The sequence below is a fragment of the Phyllostomus hastatus genome, unplaced genomic scaffold (assembly GCF_019186645.2).
Source record: "Phyllostomus hastatus isolate PE091 unplaced genomic scaffold, TTU_PhHast_1.1 phas_contig_29, whole genome shotgun sequence".
Taxonomy (NCBI): Eukaryota; Metazoa; Chordata; class Mammalia; order Chiroptera; family Phyllostomidae; genus Phyllostomus; species Phyllostomus hastatus.
Window position 1 is genome coordinate 28,635,749 of NW_025333835.1, and position 22,067 is coordinate 28,657,815.

A 22,067-nucleotide genomic window follows, 5' to 3' on the forward strand; every position below is an offset into this window, starting at 1 on the left:
CTTCTTTTCTAAAAACAATAGAAAGGGTATGTTGGTCTCAATTATATGAAATTTTTATTAGTGCATTGTCTTAGTCTGATGATTAAAAATATGGCAATTCATTAATACCAGAGAGTTCAGACATAAGGTAGGTACATTACACTGGAAAACAAAGAGTGTTGAGCTAGAAGTAATCATATATTTTCCCTGTATGCCTGCAGAAGTACAAATAACCTTTCTTTTTCTTCAAAACACTCAGTGCGGAGCCCAGAGGGTGGCACACACTCAGCGCTCCGTGGCAGGAGGGGCCGGGGCTAACAGGGGGCTGCCTTCAAAGGTGGTAGAAACCCAGGGGGACTTTCATCACAGGTTTTCAGCATGGGAAGGGCTTTGAAGATTTTTGGATTTTCACTTAACAGGTGGTCTCAGTGCCTGCTGCTGTCTCTGCTGATCTGAAGACACACAGCTCAGCACGAGTCCAACCTGCTTGGTTTTCTGGAGGTAAGGCCACAGGAACCTCTCTCTTTTGTTTCATGCCAGGATTACTTTTCTTATGGGAGGGTTATGGTTTCCCTTCCCACACTTCCCCACCCACTGCCAAGTGGTTACTCACACTGTGAGTAGGAACACCTGGCCTTTAATTGTATTCAACTGGAAGGGCCCGAAAGGAAAAGTAGTGAGAAGGGAAGAGCCCACTAGATGGCAGAATTGGTCAAGAAGATAGTCTATCGAGGCCGCGAGTTCGGAGTAGGCAAACCGGGAAAGTGGTCTGAGAGCAGCTGCCCCCACGTGGCTTCCCAGCGCTGCTCCGGATCCCCCCCCCCCCACCCCCAGGTGCCGAGCTAATCCTGGCCGCACTGCTTTCACGTCCCACAAGCAAGTGGCACTTTAGGGACTGACGTGGCAGTGTGTGCTGATCAGTGGGGTTAAACACTTTGTGATGCTCCGTCCCTGGAGGTAAGAGATGCCCTTGAAGGCTTTTATCTGAGAAGGGTGACCTCTGACACTAAAGGATAGGGCACTCAAGACACTTGCAAAGATCACACAGAAAGGCTTTCCTTCTGTTATGTGTAAATTTCATTCGTAGTTGAGTTTGAACATGATAAACCATCACACCTTCACTTAATGAATGCTTATTGGGTCACTTTTATATTTTTCCCTTCTTTGTTAAAAAGCAGTCCTTGAAACTTATGCATGTTCTGAATAATGGGTAGTATACACGGTGGGATCACAATTATTTTCATTAATTGGGGTTTAGAACATAGAGCTTGTATGTTCTACACAAATGTGGGATAATGAGTCAGACCGTGCATGTGCGCAGCGTAAGGAGGAAAGGGGCACTGGCATGAATAGTTATGTGAGTCCAGTTTGATGACAGTTGTCCTTCGGGCAGTTATAGAAATGGTTGCAATTGTAATTTCTGTATGTGTTGATGGGATGTTATTGATAACCTTCTTTTCCATGTTATATGTCTCCTTTCTTGTTATCTCTTTTTTGTTACCTTTTTATTTTAGAATCATTTTAGATTTAAAGAAAAGTTCCAAAGACAGTACAAGAGTTCCCATCAACCCTTCATCCAGTTTTCTCTCATGTTAATGTGTTACTTAATATGGTAAATTTGTCAAAACTTAGACATTAACTTCAGTAAAATATTGGTAACTAAGCTACAAAGTTTATTCAGATTGCACTGGCTTTTCCAATCAAACCCTTTGTTCCAGGATCCAGTCCAAACACAATGGTTCATTTGTGTCCTCTTTTAACCTAATTAGTGCTGAAACATGAGGTAGCAGCATCCTTCCCGTCTTCTGCTGCCTCTTTGCTTTGATGTGAAGCACTTTAAAGCCTAGGTGTTTAATGCAAATCTCATGGGTGTTGGCTCACATGGGAACCCAGCTTGAGAGAACTGAGGCCTGGGACACTTCAGATTGTATGAGTGCCTTAAGATCCTTCCAACTTCTCTGCTCCCCTACCTCACTGAGCTACTTAAAAGGAGACCTTTTCATTCCATCAGTTAAAAAAGAAAAGAAATCTCTAGGCAATACTTGGCCATTGAGGAGAGACAAATGGATTTTTAAAGCATCCTTTGACACTGTTCCCTTTCATTTTTGCCTGGTTTAGCCAATGAGTGGATCACTGCTTCTTTGGGAAGAATACTAAAGAAGTTTTCTCTAGCAAGAGTTTTTGGTATATACAACCTTGGTCATTTGACTTTGCTTTCTCACTTGTTTTCCAGGATCATAAGTCATTCAGTGTCAACACAGCAAAAGGTGTTTCGATGCTCTGTTGGTCATACAAAATAATTGTTAGCTGGGAAAAGGATAACACAGAACAGAAGAAGAAGAATACAGAATTAATATAAATTTCTAAAAAGGATCTCAGGATGAAAATCACTTTTCATTCTCTAAGCAACAGGAGAGATTTTTGTATGTTGCCAACCACTTACAAACACTCTACTGAAGACAGTCACTTGGGTGATACGAAAAGGTTACATTTATTATCATCTTTTGGGCATAACTAATGAAGCTGCCTATATGTGATTAAAAATACCTTTCTGGGTTCTCAGCTGTTGTCTCTGTGCTTGGGCTGTGCCCGCGACAGTCACACGGATAGGGAGCTGATGTTAAAACCAGGATCAAAGGCAGCAGGAGTGGGAATCGGCCTCCGTTAACGAACCACGGAAACCCCTCCGCTGCACGGATGCGCGCTCAATCACCGGTTAGATCTCTGGTGGTTTCCCACTTGAGGGATGTGAGGAAGACGGCACGTTCAAACTAACAGCAAAGGCTTAGCGACGTGTCAAAATACTTTCTAACACACAGGCTTAAAGCTACCTTAAGAATTATCTTGATAAAAATTGGAAATATTCCCATCAAACGTTTGATTTGGTAGTGACCCTCGAAGGAGCAAGTCACTGCCCAAGGAAGCACTGGGCTTCATCTGAGGGGTCTTCTCTGACGTCATTAACGCTTTGGCCACGCTTAGCAAGGGTTCTTGTTAATGGCTTAAGACAGAGATGAGAGCTAAGTGACCTGAAGTTGTGGGGTTTTTGTCCTCAAATTGATTAGATAATTATGTTCATTATTCTCTTTTGCTTGTGAATGAATACCTTCACTTCCATTAAACCATCTATTATATCATTTAAAAATAGAGCATACTCAGTGTTGAACTAATTTCTGGTGCAAATTAAGGGACTGATAGCAGATCTTGACGCTGACTACTCCCTCTTATAATTTACATTACAGAAATAAAATTTGCTTTTTTGTCCTTTGTAAAGAGGTTGAGTGAATATACCCCAAAATCCCTAAAACAACAATTCAAAAGAACTCATGCACTCCTATGTTCATAGCTGTACTGTTTACAATAGCCAAGTGCTGGAAACAACCTAAATGTCCATCAGTAAATGAGTGGTTCAAAAAACTGTGGTGTATTTACACAATGGAATACTATGCAGTGGAAAGAAAGAAGGAGGTCCTTTTGCAACAGCAAGGATGGAACTGGAGAATATTATGCTAAGTGAAACAAGCCAGTCAGTGAAAGACAAATACCATATGATCTCATCTATAAGAGGAATGTAATGAACAAAATAGACCAGCAAGCAAAATAGAGCCAGAGACGTGGAAATAAGGAACAGACTGACAATGACCAGGGGAGAGCGGGGAGGAGGATAAGGGTGGAAAGAAGGGGATAGGACTAGTCAAGGGGCATGTTTGAATGACCCACGGACATGGACAACAGGGTGGGGATTGACTATGGGCATGGGGGTGGGGGCTGGGCTGGGCAGAGGAGGGCAAAGGGGGAAACGTGGGACAACTGTAACAGAATAATGATTAAATATTTAATGAAAAATTCTGTCAAGAAAAAAAGTTGAGTGTTGTTTTAAATTAAGTCAGAAATATATTTTGAACATCTATTCTGCATTGGTTTAGTTACATGCATTGCTGTTGGCAATTTAATTACCATGCATTTCTTGGTCACATTTTATGTGTCTTGCACTATGGGTGTTTGAGATTAGTGAAACTCATAGTCCTTACATTTTTTAGTATATAGTTGTGGAGAGAAGGATGTCAAAGAAGGTGAGGAAAAATATTAAAATAGGGCAAGATAAAAAATACTATATAATATCAGTTATTGTTTTGCCAACGTGACTTACATAGTTTGCATTTCCATATTCAATAGTTGTGTTTCTGGGATAGAAAGGCTCGTGTTTCAAAGAGTAATATATTTTATTAAGACTTGGATTAGAGTCTAACTTTTTTACCAGCTGTATAATTACAGTGTAGGGTCCTAATAAAGTCTCAGTATTTTTCTCCTTTTGCATCTGAGAATTAATTATATGATAAATTAAACAGAAATTTTACCAGGTATGTTAAAAGCAGAAGGGTTTTGTGAGCTTAAGTGGTTTCTGTACTCAACAAAGAAAGAGTTTTAATTAGGAAATAATCAGTGGGTCCAGTATGCTAGTTTAGGTTCTGTTCTAGTTCATTTCAGTTGATAATCTGAAAAGGATAAAAAATGTAATGAACTTTTCCCCCCAGAACAGAGCTTACTGGATAAGGATGGCTGAGTAGCAATACACAGCAGCCAGTTATATTACAAAAAGCTGAAGACAGGATTTTAGAAAGTCTGCTTTAAGGCTCCAGATAGAGAATGAAAAAGATGCCTCTAGAAATATGCATAGTTAACAGAAAATAATATGGAGATCAATTTAAGTAGTGAGGAAAGAAGTCCTTAAGATTAATTATAAGATTTCACGGAAGGCAAGAAATTTGTATAGGACTTCGAAGAACAGGTTGGTTTTAGAAAGCCTGGATGTAGAAGCAAAGTAATTCCAAGAGGACACTATGGTGAGAGTGAAGTTCCGTAGTTACACGACTGCCAAATGTTCCTTGGAAATAGTAGTAGACCTGTTCTATGTGGGTCCGACGGGGAAACAAAATGGCAAAAGCGAGGCAGACCTTTAGTGCCATGCTAAAGGGTTTATTTAGACTTGGCTTTAAAGGTGTTGCGAAGACACAGGTTTTGGACACAAGGATGACAAGATGAAAGTTCTATTTTAGAAGGTTAACTTAGAAATAAGCACGGTAAGGTTGATACAGAGATTAATTAGAGGCTAGATAACAATTGGAACATTCCCGCTTTGTAGCCACAGGGCTTGAGCCAGAGTGGGGGGAACTGGAAATCCAAGGGAGGTGAAGGACATGAGAAGCAATTGAAAGCTGAAATTGGCAAGACCACACTTTGCGCCTAATTGGATTTGGGGAATGACTAGGGAGGCGAGTTGAAAACAGCATGGAAGCTCCATGTCTTCAAGACTGAGACCACGGTGTTAAAATGAATTCAAACTGAGAACAAGAATACCTGTATTTCAGGGCTGTCACGAGAAGAGAAAGTCTAAATAATAACCAATACAGTGAAGAGCTGATGAATTCAGCATGAGGAATCTTAAGTTCATGACCAAGTGGAGGTGGCCAAAAGCACCACTCTTCATTGCCTCCATAGGCAAAAACACAGAATCCACTGTTGGTAAAAAAAGAAACAGACCAGCATGCAACCAGCATGCAACCAGCTGCAAGGGTTACGGAAAACGTGGTCCACATGCCGGGCTCCATTTGGTAGTGGGTTAGGTAAATAAAGAAGGCAGCAAGGCATTACGCAAAGAGAAATTTTTTAAAACAGGTACTTATTACATGTTCATGCAACACACCAAGTGCTTTCCCCTCCACATCCTGTTTAACAAAATCATTATGCAAGATGGTAGAACACTCACTTTAGAGGTAAGGAAGATGGCATAGATTTTAAATGAATTAACCAAGGTTTCTCAATTAATGAGCAGCAAAGCTAGTCTTCTGATTCTCAGGCCAGCATCTTTTAAGTACCACCTGTACTTTTGTCTACACATACTCGGGCAACTAACTCAGCCCGGGCAACATAATCCCTCTGTACCCCCGTTCCTACATCTACAAGGTGGGAATCGCAGTGTTCAACTGCATGGTTGTTGTGAGGTTAAAATAACGTGAAAGGGTGTATAAATTGTTGTGCACTGGAACATAGCAGTTATCACCAGTGGGCAAGAATCAGCACGCTGCTTCGAACACGAAGTTGCACAACTATACTCGGCAGAGGAGCTGCAAAAGAATTGAAGTATGGCTCATAGTCTCTAATCATCTGACTCAAATTTTTCAAAATTCGTTTTTATTGGACAAGTACCTCTGAAATATTTCTTCCCCTTGACTTATTTATGCAAAGTGAAACAACAGACTTGTCTATTCCAGTCAGACAAAAAGTTTTAAGAATCATTTAAAATTTATTATGAAATTCCTTGATCTCCCGTCTTCAGACTCCTTGCATATATTATGCTAATGCATCTCTTTCATAAAGATCATACTCCCATACTAAACTCATGGCAATGCTTATTTTAAAGCCGTTAGAAGGCTTAAAAACATGACCAGACTTTCAAAATTATGGTTACCATTTTGTTCCGTAATATTGTGTTTGTCTTCTGTGAAAACCTGCCACATTCAATAGCCATATGGATGTTAATGAAAGAATAATCATGACAACTAATAGAATACGAGTCCTGTCAGTGTATGACTCTCGGAGCAAATCAAAACAAAACTGCATAAAGACAGTACGAACCCAGATCTGAAGCTCTGTGGTTCTTAACTAGTTTTATGTTAATGAAACAATTATTAGAACACACAAAACCCTTCCTTTTTAATTTGATAAATTGAGTGGTGATGTGAGTTAATTGAACCATTGGTGTGATAATAAGATGCAATTGGTATGATTTATCAGAGGATGACATGGTTGCAGGCATTGCTTCCACGGAAAATAATGGCTGTTATTACCACTTCCTGAGGTGAGTATGTAAGCCATAAACCTAGGTTATTGCTACACAGGTCATAAAAATGAGGGGTCCATTTTGACTTTCATCTGAGTAAATATTTTAAGGCTGTCTCTTTAGAGCCACACTTGCTAATTTTGCACTTATTTTTCCATTTTCGCTCCTCTCCCTCTCATTCCCCAGTGATTTTCTTTTATTTCCAACTCGTCATACTAGTTAGGTGTGTGGTGTTAGGTACATTTCTTACCCTTTCTGAATTTGTTTATGCGTATGCAAAAGGTAGATGATCACATCTTCAGAGGAAAGAGGTAAGCTTCTATTTTAACACTGGATATAAATAAAGCTTTGTGGCCATCATTTTAAAATTAGGCAGCCACCACTCTACAGCCCACGGCTGATGAATCAGATCTTAGCTACTGATTTCCAGGTTAATTCTCTGTTCTTCCTAAGAATGCTGCTTTTGTAGGCATCTTATAGAACTTGAAAAGTACAGTTCCGAAATGTTAGAAGATTTTCTACTCATGTTTTAGATAAGGCACTTTTACAGATTACAACAATTAGCAGTTGTTCATGTTATCTTTTGTTCATAACAGGACAGGGGCTGCAGAATGCATAGGTTGAAATTCCAATTTTCTTATACTGTATTCAGTTTGAGCCATATTGGCTGTCTTAAGAAGAGAAATTAACATAAATAGCTTCTTAATTTGGAATATATATGTGTGTATGTGTGTGTGTGTGTGTGTGTGTGTGTGTGTTTTAAACAAATAGTTGTTTCTGGCACCATTAGCAGTAAACACTTAAGAGAGGTCCATCTTTGGCACTGTGACAATACATAGTTAACTATATTGTGTAGAAGAGCCATGCCCTCATCATGTAACCGAAGGACTCAGGAGCAAGAAACACTGTAATGAAGACATTAGATTGTAAACTTCTAAAGGGGAACAGGGATTACCTCTCACCCATTTTCTGTCTCCCGCAAATATACAAGTCACCATCTTATAAATAGTGCTAAAACATATGAAATTTGGTGTTTCAAATGAGAAATTTTAGTGGCCGTAGAACTGATTTTAGCTTCGTGGCAAATTATAATACCTTGATATTAGAGCATGTACTTAAATATTAAACTCTTCTAAATCTTGAAAGTTTTTAAGTCAGAAAACTTAAAATGCCCAATTATTTAGATGGAAGATAGTTCAGTAAGCTCTCAGCATAAGAAATTGGAAGGTAACATGTTTAACACAAAGTTGATCCTCTGTGCTTCTTATTGGCAAACCATAGTTCAAACAAACATGAGGAGATACAGACATTCATAGTTCTAAGATTCCTACATTTTGCAGAACAAGTTTGTCAGTATTCAGTCAATATTGATGCGAGAGGGTGGGCCTGGTGTATCCCAGGAGATAAATAAGTTGTGACTCCCATTACTATTATTAGGCATCCTCCTAAATGCCTATTTTTAGAAAGTAACCGTGATGGCCATTCATTGAAAAATGTTCTGTTGAGGCACCTGGGTACTTCTCTACTGCCTGAAAATATTACCTGCAATTTATTGCATCGAATACTTTCTTCTGAAATAATACTAACAATGTGATACCAGGTGTTAGTGTGGTAACAGTGCTGTGATTAGAACAATGTTTCAGGCAAATGAGCAACCTCCAAGCATCTACACCGTCATTAAAATGACTAATGCATTTTTTTCCTGTCAACATGAGACAACATTCAGATACTTGGTAAGCTTACTTCTACCTACAGCTTGATATTCATCAACCATGCTGAGCTGGCTGGGAACGTGAGAGGTATAGCCCGTTGTGTTATATTGTGTTGATAGTATTTTGTGTGATTGTTCCCTATCTCCAGTGGTCTGAGGAGAGATTATGTTTCCAGCCTTCTAGTACACATGAGATGACATGAAATACATTGTTGACTCTCCTGCACTGTCAGCATGGGCTACAGAGCCACAGTCCGACTTCTGAAGGCTGAGGTTATGCATCCGCTGGCTCGAGAGAAACTCTATATGTGCCTGAAGATCTCTAATGGTGATAGAGAGTTTAAAGCTCCAAAAGAATGTTTCTGTATTGCAATGTGATCTATAACAATATATTTGCCAGGCTCAAAAGTAGAAAATGAGATCCGGGTGGTAATCTAAACTTTAGGAAGAGCTGGAGACACAGTGACAAATAATTGTCATACTTGTTAATTTGAAATGCAAGCCATATTCCCTTCATCAATGGACATTTCTGCTTTTAATTAAGGGGTGCATGATATAAAAATGTAATTAGAGTACATAATAGACAAATAGACCAAGGAAGAAACAGAATAGAAAGCATAGAAATAGACATGACTATACATGGAAATGTAGTTTATGATAAAGGTGACAACTCAGATCAAGTATTTTAATAGATCCCATTGGAGCGAGGGGATAACTGCTTGGGAAAAAGACAAAATTGGATTCTTTGTATTATACTTCAAGGTAAGCAAATACAAGATTTGAATGTAAAAAGGAAAACCATTAGAAGAAAGCATGGGTTCATTCTTTTATAACTTTGGTCTGGAAACAAAAAAGCTTTTTAACTACGATCCAGAATCCATGAGCCATAACAGAAAAGATTGATGAGTTCTTCTACATAAAAATAACAACTACATCATCAAGATAAAAGTTCACTATAAGCAAAGTCAAACAACAAATGTCAAATTATTTGTTTGTAAATAAGCAAAGTCAAAAACCAAATGTCAAATAGGGAAAAATATCTACAAATTATATCCTAAATAGGGTTAATCTTTATAATATATAACTACCAGAAATTAAGTTAAAATTGATCAATAACTCTATATAAAAGTAACCAAGAGACATGTAGACAGTTCGTAGAAAAACAAATATAACTAGCATTAAAAATATGAAAAGAGAATTCTCACTTATAATAAGTAATTTGTGAAATGAAACTAGGTATCCCTTTTCACCTAGCTGGCAAAAAATCAGGAAGTTGTTAACATGCTCTGCTGAGAAGTTGTGGGGGGAGCAGGAACTCCTCCACATTGTTGGAAAGAGTGTGGAATGATGCAACCTTTGTGGTGGTAAACTCGGCAAAGCAATGTCTTCCGGATGTACAATAACATCCAGAAAACACATTTAAGAAATCATATTAAAATTAAAGTGTCTAGTTTTGTCCCCTGTGGGCCCCAGAAATCTTGATGCTAAGAGTCAAGTAGGGGCCCCCGACCTAGATGCGAGTCTCCGGAGGCCGCGTGCATAGTCATGACTAATGGCTGCGGGCTGCGCAGGTTTAAAGGACCGCCCCACTCAGGGTGTGGGTGAAGCTGGCCATCGCATTCCAACACATAGAATGATCGAGAACAGGACACAGTTATCAATGAATGAAAAGACGTTTTACTGGAATGAAGAAGAAAGTGGGCTTCATTCTGACAGCAAAAGAGAAACAGCAGAAAGAAATGACATTGTCCCCACGGCAGTGGGGACTGAAGGTAGGTGACACGGGAAAGTAACACTAGATGTAATCCACTGCACATGCAGATTTGTGCACATGGAATCAACCTTGCTGGCCCAGGTATATCTGGTTGAACAAGGTAACCCCCACTGGAAAAGCGGGGAAGAGGCTGACCTGCCTACATTCTAGAAGTATCGACTTGTTTTCTTTGCCTCCTGGTGAAACGCAGCTTCCATCTGCCCTGTGCCTCCATATGAACTTAAAAATGTGGAAAGATTTAAGGACAGATTAGAATGAACACAAAAATAGTTAGAAAGAGTAAAGGGGCTAGATGAGTTTTGTCAAAGGATTTTAAAAACAAGCACTAAATTCCATGTATTTGACTCCTATGCTACCGAGAATGTAAAAATGGGTATATAGCCAGAGACACAGACAATATAAGATATAGCATGAGTTTCCCCCCAAACTCTGGAATTTATTTATGAAAAATTGTGTATTTATTCTGACATGTTTAAACTTCAGTCACCTTCAAAGTACTCTCCACTTGATGCAATCAATACAGCTATTGAGACATTTTTTCCCATTGCTCAGAACAGTTTTTGAACTGATTTGGATGCCCTTTAGTGCTTCTGTCATTTTTTGTTTCACCTCTTCCATATGGACAAAACCTTTCCCTTTGGGGACTCTTTTCATCTGGGGAAACAAAAAAAAAAGTCAAGGCAAGGGCAAAAGTCAGGGCAAGATCAGGTGAATAGGGATGGTGGGTAATGGGGGTGGGTGGGTATCATGTTGTTTTTGGTCAAAAACTGCTGTGGTGTGGGGAGGTGTGCTGTGAGGAGTGTGGTGTGGGCAGGTGTGCTCATGAATCACCCATCATGAAATGGGCAAATGCATTGAAAGAGTCTTAAAAAGAATTCACTGAAGCCAAACACAGCCTCTCACAACAGCTCCAGCTGGTACACTGATAACAGGTGGGTTCCTAGAACACTCACCCAGCAGGGGGAGCCTCTATTAAAAGGGGCCCACCCTCCAGAAGATAATTCTTGTTTTGGGGTGTTCCCCCTTGAATAGTTAAAGAATTTTGAGATTGTCATCACTATTAATGATAATTCATAAAAATACCCTGACTGGTGTGGCTCAGTGGACTGAGTATCAGCCTGCAAACCAAGGGGTGATTCCCAGTCAGGGCACATGCCTGGGTTGCAGGCCAGGTCCTCAGTATGGGGTGCATGAGAGGCAACCAACACATTGATGTTTCTCTCCCTCTCTTTCTTCTTCCCTTCCTCTTTCTCTAGAAATAAATAAAACCTTTAAAAATAGATTATTGTAGATAAGAATTTACAAAAATTAAATTTAATTAAATTCAAGTCAAGGAGTACTTACCAGTTACCTATTACATGGAATGTATACACTTAGGTGTGATGGAGGAAGGTCACAGAGTGATAAGATGTGTTTCCTCTTGTCAGGGCACATGTACTGAAGATAGGCAAACATTGGAAAATTAATAAGGCATCATATCATTAGTGTTAGATTTACAGGTATAAACAAAGTATTGTGGAAAAACTCAGGAAAAAGCAGTTACATCACATATGTAATAAAAAAACTTGACAGAGAATTTGGCAAATGATTTTAGCTTAATCTTTATGTGTAATTGGAATCTCAGAGGCAGCAAAGATAGAAAAGGAACTTGTAGGGTAAAGAAGAAAATGTGTAAATGGAGAGAAATATTTCATGTTTGAGGGCTGGAATAGTCTGGAGTGGCAGAAACATAAGATATAAAAAGTAAGAATAATAAATTAATGTGACCATAAATTGGGGCCAGATTATGAAGGTCCATGCATGCATGCTAACGTGGAGTTTGGACATAAATCTAAGAACAGCACAGAACTGTTAAACTTTATTGAGAAGACGCATGGTAACCATTAGATTTGGGCACTAGTATGAAGACGGACAGGTCACTTAGCATGGAGGTCAAGTCAGGGGTCCGTTAATGACCCCAAGTCTGAATAGGTATAGTAGAAATGCAACAGAAGCATAAAGTGTTTAATAAATAACTCTTCCTTGAAATTTAATTACTGTATAGAACTTTTTCACTTTTTAAGAAAAAATTCTAATTTTATGTTTGAATTTTAAGTTCTGTGATGGTGAAAATGGTTATTTCACATTTGTATGCTTGGCACATCAAAACCTTTAATAAATGTTTATTGTAAAGCTTGATTGATTTTATTAATGATGGTATCTCCTTTATTTGCATTTAAGTGTGGGTACCTTTAAGAAAACACTAAATTTTATAGGACAACCAAGGGTTTTAACGAGTATAGTATTTAGCCCTAGACCAGAGGTCAACAACCTTCTCCTTCAAGATACCAGATTACAAATATTTGAGTTTTTGTGGGGCATATGATCTCAACCACAAACATTCAACTTTTACATTGTAGTGGGAAAATGTCCATAAATGAGCTTTGCCTATGTTTCAATAAAACTTTATTTACAAAAATAAGTGGTAGGCTAGATTTGGTCAGTGGGCTGCAGTTTGCCAACCTCTGCCTTAGACCAACTTGAGGTTAACTATGTCATCTATAGTTAAAGTATTTAAGAATTCATATGTTTAGTTTTTGAAAGATTTTAATTCTTGGTTAAGTATTAGTGTTAATTCTATATTATTGCAATTTCAAGTTCATTAAAGTATAATTTACATATTATAAAATTTATTGTTTGTCAGAACTTATAGAATACTATGAGTTCTGACAAATACATACAGCTGTATGTACATTACTAAAATTTGCCCTGGCTGGTGTAGCTCAGTAGATTGAGTGAAGGCCTGTGAACCAAAGGGTCGCTGGTTTGATTCCCAGTGAGGGCACATGTGAGGGTTGCGGGCCAGGTCCCTAGTAAGGGGCATGTGCGAGGCAACCACACATTGATGATGTTTCTCTCTCTCTCTTTCTCCCTCCTTTCCCTCTGTCTAAAAATAAATAAATACAATCTTTTAAAAAATAAACATTACTAAAATTTATATGTAGAAAAGTTCCATCGAAAGAAACTTCCCTCACTCTTGTTAGTTGTTAACCTCTTCCCCAAGTCCTAGCTCCTACAAATCACTGATCTATTTTCTGCCCCCTTCATTTTGCCTTTTCAAGAATGTCATATAAATGAAATCATACACTATGTGGTCTTTTGAGGCTGGCTTCTTTGATTGACTATATTGTATTTAAGATTTATACAAAATATAGTTTCTATTAGTTTATGCTTCTTTATTACTTTCTTCCATTGCATGGACTTCAAGTTTTTTCCTTTACCATTTAAAGGCTATTTGGACTTTTTTTTCCATTGGGGGGCAATGATGAATAAAGCCATTATAAACACTTGTTTACAGGTTCTTGTTTCAATATAAAATTGCCTGTCTCTTGGGTGAATACCTAGGAGTAGCATCACTGGGTTGTATGGTGTTTGTCTAATGTTATAAGAAACTGCCAAACTGTTTAGCAAAGAGCTGTACCACCAAATCCCTACTAGTGATATGTGCAAGTTTCAATTGCTTCAAATTTTTGTCAGCACTTGGTATTGTTTGTTCCTTTTATTTTAACCTTTTCAATCGGTCAATAGTTGTATATCATTGAGATTTTGATTTCCTTAATAAATAATATTGTTGAATGTATTTTCATGTATTTGCTATCTAGGTATCTTTTTGGTAAAAGGTCCATTCAGATCTTTTGCTCATTTTAAAATTAGGTGATTTTTTTTTAGTTTTCAGAATTTTTTATATATTTTTTGATGCAATTACATTATCATATATATGTTTTGCAAATATTTCCTCCCAGTCTGTGGTTCATGTTTATATTTGTTTACCTACTTCTCAAGTTATTATACTTGGAAATGCTATCAGCACTACATATTTTTCTAAAAGAAAATGGGAATAATAGAACCTTTCTTGATGGACAATTTTAAAATGACATCCATGAATATTATAAAACCGTATAGCAAATTTTTATCATGCCACAGCTTTATCTTCAATCTGAACCTTAATCATGACAATAAAGTTTAGACTCACAGATATTCTCTATCATATATTTAATTTTGAAGAACTTTAAATCTCTGAGAAATGACAAAGGAAACTGACACGTCTATGAAATAGGATATCAATCTGCCTGCCTTGGCTTTGGAAGCACACAGTAAAAGGGAACATTTTCAAATAGTGAGCTGTCTCTTTTATTTATTGATGTTCAGCTAGAAATAAGGCTATAGTAAAATGCTCTCTCCATATCTTCCTCACTGTATGAAAACAGGGTTACAGATCAATTGATTTACCATCACAATTGATTAGGTACTTTTCCTACTATCTCTATTGTGACACAGACATGCAGTCATATAGATCTTTCATTAGGAAAGCCATTGAGAAGCTAAGGTTCATTGCATGCTTAAATGGTTTGTATCCCACTCATTAAGCCATTAACCAACCATTAATATTGCTTAACCTGAAACCTTACAGATAAAATAAGTTACTGCCATTTTATCTTCCCGGTGCACCTTTGCAAAGTGAACAAGTACATGATTTTGTTACATTCTGACTTAAATTGACTTAAATATTCAGAAACATGCCTAAGAATTCAGATATGAAGACTATTAACACTAAAAGACTTATGTGTGTATTCCTCTAGCTGCACACACCAAAATGTAAAGGAGACCAACACAGAAGCATTACTTAAAATTGCTTTTCTCCCACCAGTTTAATGTTTTTTATATTTTCTGCATGCTATTAATATTATCAATACCATTCATTTTAACAGGAAAGTTTCTTTGTGACATTCTTAACCACAGTAGTAAAAATAAGGAAATAATAGCTTTGTAAGGAGAAGTTAACCATTTGGCTGTTTAACATCCTAGTACTTCAACTTTAAATTCAAATGAGTAAATGATCATAGACAACATAAACACATAGTACGTTTCTCTTGAAATAAACCAGAGAAATTGGAATGAGCTCTAGATTTTATCAATAGTCCAGACAGATTATTTGATATGCCTTGTGCAGAGTGAAACATAACTGAAGATATCCACTGTGATCTTTGCTTCAGGTACTACTGGGTCCACTATAATGAACATGCAAATCTTTGCACATACATTTAAAAAAAATTTAGGCATGTCTCTCCACAGCAAAACCAGCCATAATGCAAAATCAGCCATTTCTTTTAAGTCAAGGAGAAAAAATGTGAACACTTGAACAAGAACCTCATGGATTTAATGGTATATATGCAGGAAGAAATGTGAACAAAGTCAAATGTGCAATTAGGGAAAGCTATAAATTCATGTCGAAGAGCATCACAAAACCAGAGGGATGCTATAGAGTAGGTCAGTACCATATTTTGCCATGCATAATGTACGGTTTTTGCCCAAATATTTGAGGGAAATATAATATGCTCCTGTGTATAATGCACACCCATGTTATTTATATACCACCCATGTATAATGCACATCCTTATTTTTCCCTCAAAAATTTGGGCAAAAAGTGCACATTATATGTGGCAAAATATGGTAAATGCGAGTGACCTTTACCAGTCCACGTACACAGAGGAAGAAACTGATATATATGCAGCAACTGCACTGAAGAGGTGCCACTCAGTGTCTTTGTGGTCACATCAGGGCTGAATTTCATTTCATTCTTCAGTTTCCAACCAGTTAAAGCCTTTGGTATTTCTTGGGTCATAAAAATTAAGTACTGGGTCATGTGCCATCTCACTGATGAATGAGGGTTGGGTACATATAATATCATTACCTATGTAAAATTCATGTATGCAGTTTACAAAATAACTTACAAAACTGATAATCAACTTAAAGGGCCACTCTAGAAGGCCTAAAACCTTTGGATGTAGTTTGCATTTATTAAAATCATTTATAACAGCTCAGCCTTCCTCCTTGGCCAGTCAGAGGGGCCTGAACTGGTCTCTCGCAGGCAGGTGAATGTGATCAGCAGGGAGTTAGTGCCTTGGGCCATACCTTTCTGAGGCATTTTAATTATTTTCAATACGCAGTGAGGGAAATGACACATGTCTAAAGAATCATGCAAATATTCCTTTGCTGAAAATATGTCCTAAACCCCGAGGCACTGGAGAAGGTGGAAATGAACTTGGAGTCAGTGCACCATAGCACTGAAAGGAAAGGGAGGCAGGACACGGGGCTTTTTTAAGGGTGGCTGGCCTGCCTCATCTCTCTCCACATGCCTTTTGAAATACCCTGCTCCTTATCTAGAGGTGTGTGTGCGTGGGGTTGGGGGGAGGGGTTCTGGCTTTTGGACAGGAAGAGACAGGATAAGGAAAAGAAAGATGATCATCTTATTTCTTGGTTAAATGAAGCTGCTCTATAGGACTAGATTCTCCAGAGGACACGAAAATGCTTATCTGCAGGCAAGTCTGCCTTTTCTATGTGTTTCTCAAGATTAATCCGAGAGTCACAGCACATATGATGATTTCTTTTCTGGACCAACGTGAGGGCTTCAGTCACAGTGTTGGCTCCTGAATATCTTCAGAGCATTTACATTGCCCAGCAAATATCCTAAGTTAAACTCTCCAGAGTCCTCCCTGCCTAGGAACAGAGCCTCCACGACACTTCCTGAGAAAATGGTAGAGACCCTCAGCATTTGGAGAGAGAGGGGTGCTTGGGACATGGTGTGCATCCTGTGGAGGAAGTCGCAGAGCACGGCACACTGTCTTCACAGAAGCTTTCCCAAGACCTTGAGTCAAAGTCAGGCTCAAGGACAGTGTTCCACAAAGGGGCCCCAGGCAATGAGGTACCAGCCCTGACTTTGCCCCCCTTGACATCATTCTGGTTAATTCTATACCCAGTTGAAGCACGCTGGACTGTCTGGGTTGTAGAGGTGAACCTTGGTCATCTGGCAGTTCTGGGTGTTTGTAGTTAAGGAATGCTCTTAGAAAACTGATTTGGTTTTGCAATTAAGAGACAGGAATAGATATGTTCAGGATTAGTCTGGCCTGGCCATGCAGGGGATGCTTGATCAAAGCAACTTTATCGTTCCCCCAAGGCTGCCTCGGGATGTTAATGGGGTATTGACATGGAGCTAACTGGGTCTCTTTTGTTGCTTGACATTAGAATGCCTCTTTCATCACCCTGCAGCCCAATGCATCAGGCATAGGCCTGGCAGTTGGGTGTGAGATATTGGCACGTGGACTTTATTTTGGAACTTCTTGTAACCAGTAAGTTCTCTGGTCACTGGATTCCTTCACATACTGGCAGTGCCCTAAAATCAAAATTTAAAAAAGTAAAAAATAATTGATATCTATTTATCTATCCAATCTGTCTATATCCTTTCCCTCTCCCTCTCATGCCCTTCCTGGCCACCCCAATACATAACACAATGTCTTCTTAGGGAAATCTTGGGGTAGCAATTTAACTTAAGGAGTTCTCATAGATACAACTAAACCAGAGAATACTATCTGAACCCTCTCCCTTAAGTAAAAGATTTTTAATTAAATACTCAAATATTTGGTTCTTAAGATATCTACACTAAGAATAAAAGAAATTTAAAAGCAGGGATTTTTGTCTATTCCAGAAAAATTTTGTTACTCACTTATAATTTTCTTTAATGTCATATTTTCTAAATGGTGTCAACAATTAGGAAGACTGCACAATTTACTATGCATTAAAATACTTTCAGTTTTCTGCGAAGATTATTTTCATGAGAATGCAGTTATTATAAAAACCATGTGATATAAAACGGCATCTCTTCATGCTAAAATTGTATAAATAATTAATTGAGGGGGAAGTATTTCACCATGATAAATGAGAGACTGTGGAAGGATGCCATTTCATGCGAGAAATAATACAGTAACATGCGGTTAAATACAGGACATCATATTAAATTTTATAGTTAAAGTACAAAGACATCAAAATATATTAAAATTAGAATTGATTAAGTTTTCTAAGATTCTAGTCTTGGAGATATTAATTAGAGTTTTGCCAACAAAATTATTAAAATGAGAAGAAATAGAGAAAATGTTTAGTGGGAATGTAAAAATAATTTGCTAGAGAAAAAGCTGGTTGCCAGTAAAGTAAGTCAATATGAAATGAGGGAAATAAAGGATGTGCTGTTGTCTTAATGTAATAAGGATATAATTTTAATTAGAATCAGGTTCATGATCAACAAGGACACAGTCCTAATAGCAAGGTAACTGTGATGCTACCTTGTGTAAGAGTAACTGCATTAAATTAAAATGTAATGGCTACATTAACAGTAGTTATTAACCTTCAGAGCAGGGGGGCCTGTGAGAGTGGAAAGCACCCACTGAAGATGTCGGAAAGGGCCCCACGCACACATTTACAAACGCAGACACCGGGCACTTCATTTGTGTGGTCTTTCACTAGATGTGGCCTATAGGAACTGTAAGTATTTTTATTAATCACTGTTTTTAGAGATTAAATACTGAGTGGTTGAGAAGAACATGTACAAAATCTGTGTACAACATGAAGGTTAAAGAGTCGCGGGATGGCAGGCACTTGTACACGCAGCACCCTGTTGAAGGCAAGTCTCACTGCCGTTTCCTGCGGGCAAAACCCCGCTTTGCTCTCCTCCTCACCCCTGCCCTTCCTTTCCTCCTCACAGTTAATCACTGTTCTGAACGTCGGGCTTATCTTGGTGGTTTTTCCATTTATACCTATATCTCTGAATCATATTAAATTTTATAATGAACATGTGTTTTTAATATTGATCACTTTATAAGGTGAATATTTTTGCTTGGTTTAGGTGTAAACCCGTTGTCCTGAGATTCATCCATATCTTTAAAAACCGCTAGGATTTAATTTTCACTGCTGTGTAATATTCAATTTTAAGACTATAGTTGATCTATTTAAAGTTGATGGGCATCTGGTTTATTTCCGTTCTGACACATAATATCATAATATTATAAATATATAACATTCTTGCTGCTGTGTGCTGGTGCGCCTACGAGGAACTCGGAGGTTGTGCACGTGTCCAGCTTCACCAGGTGACAGCAAATGGTTTTCTCAAGTATCTCTAACAACTCACGCACTGAAATGGAGATCAGCTATGTGTTTTCCCTTATTCCCGTGTGTCTTTATTTGACCTAGGTCCGTTTGGTGGCCTCTCTCTTGGTTACAAGAGCCCGTGTGACTGTTTGTTATACAAGGAGATTTAAGCAGGAGTGATTGTGCCACGCCTCACGTGGCGCATAAAACCCCGACCGTGTAATCCCCTAAAGCGGCTCCCGCTTTTTGCTCGCTGATAGAAGACCGACCCAAGATGGTCTCGGAAGCACATACAGATAGAGGCACAAGGTGAAAGGAGCCTGGGTCCCTGACACTGAACAATCAGGACTTCTATTTTGGTTTTCAGGTAAACAGGAAATACATTTCTATGAGCTCTGAACCATTACAATGTTGTCCAGTTTGTGTGTTACACTGTTAGCCTATTTTAATGGACATACTCTGTGGGCAATGGATAAGGTGCCTGTTTTTGCAGCGTTTGAACTGGTCAAACTTTGTAGTTCTTACCAATGTGGGGTGTATGCAATGTCATATTACTGGGGTTAGAATTTGCATTTTCCTGATTACTGGTGAGTGAATCTTTTCCTATGTTAACAGCCACTTGGATTATATTTTTTTTGGTCTGTGAGAAGTGTTTAAGACCTTTGCCTTTTTTATATTGGGCTTTTTGTCATTTTCTACTGATATGTGAGAGCTCTTTATGTATTCTAACCAGATGCTTTCCTGTGAGTGCAATACATACTTTCTCCCAGTCCACAGCATGTCTCTTTATTTTCTTTATGGTGACTGGATGAAAAAAGTTCTCAATTTTAATGTAATGGTATTTATCCATTTTTTCCTTTACTCTTTGTCTAATCTTTTGTCTTATTTAAGAATTAATTTCCTACCCAAAGGTTATCACGGTATTAACCTATGTTGTCTCAACAGTTACATAATTTTGATAAAAATCATTTATGTCAGCAGCCCAATTGCAAGTAAATTTTAATTTATTGGTTTCCATCTGAATACTCGACATCCCAGTTCTGTGTTTTGAAATCTCGTCCTTTTCTCCCTGGTCTTCGATAGCTCTTTGTGACACGTGCACTAGTCAGTCTGTGTGGACTTCCACTTCTAAAGGCTCTGTTGTGTTCCGTTGGTCAACTTGAAACTAACTTTCCTCCAGTACCGCTCTAACCTAATTATTTCACTGTGTAAGAAATCATAGCATCTGGTAAAGCAAATCCCTTCATTCATTCATTCATTCATTTACTCGTGAATGTCTTCTTGGCATGTTTCTCTTCCAAATATATTTTAGAATAGACTTAGCAAGTTGTACAAAAGTTGGATTTTCACTACAATCGCATTGACTCTATAGATCAGTTGTGAATAATTGGCATTTTTAAAAATTTTGTGTCTTTTGATTCATGCATACAGTATACTAGTTTTTTACTTAGGTATTTTATATATTTTAAAAAAGTTTTTCTAGTCACTCATTAAAAATCTTGTATGTCTTTTGATAGATGAATCATAATGTACTTTAAAGTTTTTAATGCCTGCTGTAAATTATTAAATTATATTTTAAAATATTATTAATATATAGGAATACAACTATTTTATATATGTCATTAAGAAGAAAAATTGCTAAGCCTACCTCTAATTCTCATAATCATCTGTAGATTCTTTTGTGTTTTGTATGTTCAGAGTCATATTTTCAAATAAAAGCAATTTTGTGTTTTTGTTTCTAAATCTTCCATATTTCAACTTTCTTGCTTTTCTATGCTTGCTAGGATATTGAGTTTAAGCTGTTTAATAGAAGTGATGAAGATGGGCATACCATTTTTAATCTTGGAAATGTTTCTGATGTTTTGTAATTAAATGTAATGTTTACTGTACAGCTCTTTGGAGGTAGGTATCAGTTGTTAAGTGACTCTTGGCTTGCCAAAACTGAATGTTGAATTTCTTTCTTTCATTTTTTTTTAGATTTTATCTATTTATTTTTAGAGAGGGAAGGGAGGGAGAGAGAGAGAGAGAGAGAAACATCAATGTGCGGTTGCTGGGGGTCATGGCCTACAACCCAGGCATGTGCCCCGACTGGGAATTGAACCTGCGACACTTTGGTTCACAGCCCGCGCTCAGTCCACTGAGCTATGCCAGCCAGGGCTTTGAATGTTGAGTTTCAATGTGTTCTTCTGTATCTATCAAAAATGATTTTTTAGCCCTGGCTGGTGTAGCTCAGTGGATTGAGCTCGGGCTGCGAACCAAAGTGTTGCAGGCTCAATTACCAGTCAGGGTACATGCCTGGGTTGCAGGCCATGACCCCCAGCAACTGCACATTGATGTTTCTCTCTATCTCCCTCCCTTCCCTCTCTAAAAATAAATAAATAAAATCTAAAAAGAATGATCTTTTGTTTTATTTTCTTTTAATATGTTAGTATAATGAGTTACACAAATTGTTTTCCAATCTTGTATTGCTGGAAGGAACCTAATTTTGACATGGTATACTATATTATTTATACATTGCAGGATTCAAATTTGTTAATATTTGAGTTTGAATTTTCATATTCTCATTCATGGATGAACTGGGTAGGAATCCCTTGTTTTGTGTACACTGAATAGTTTGAATAAGACTGGAAATATTGGTTGTTTGAATGTTTGTTATGATTTACCAGTGTAATCCTCTGGGTCTCATATGTTCTTTGTGTGAAGACAATTATCTAATGATTTAATTTATTTAATCATTAAATAATCACATAGGTTTTCTGTTGCTTCTGGAAATCAATTTTGGCAAATTTTATAAATATCTGTCAATT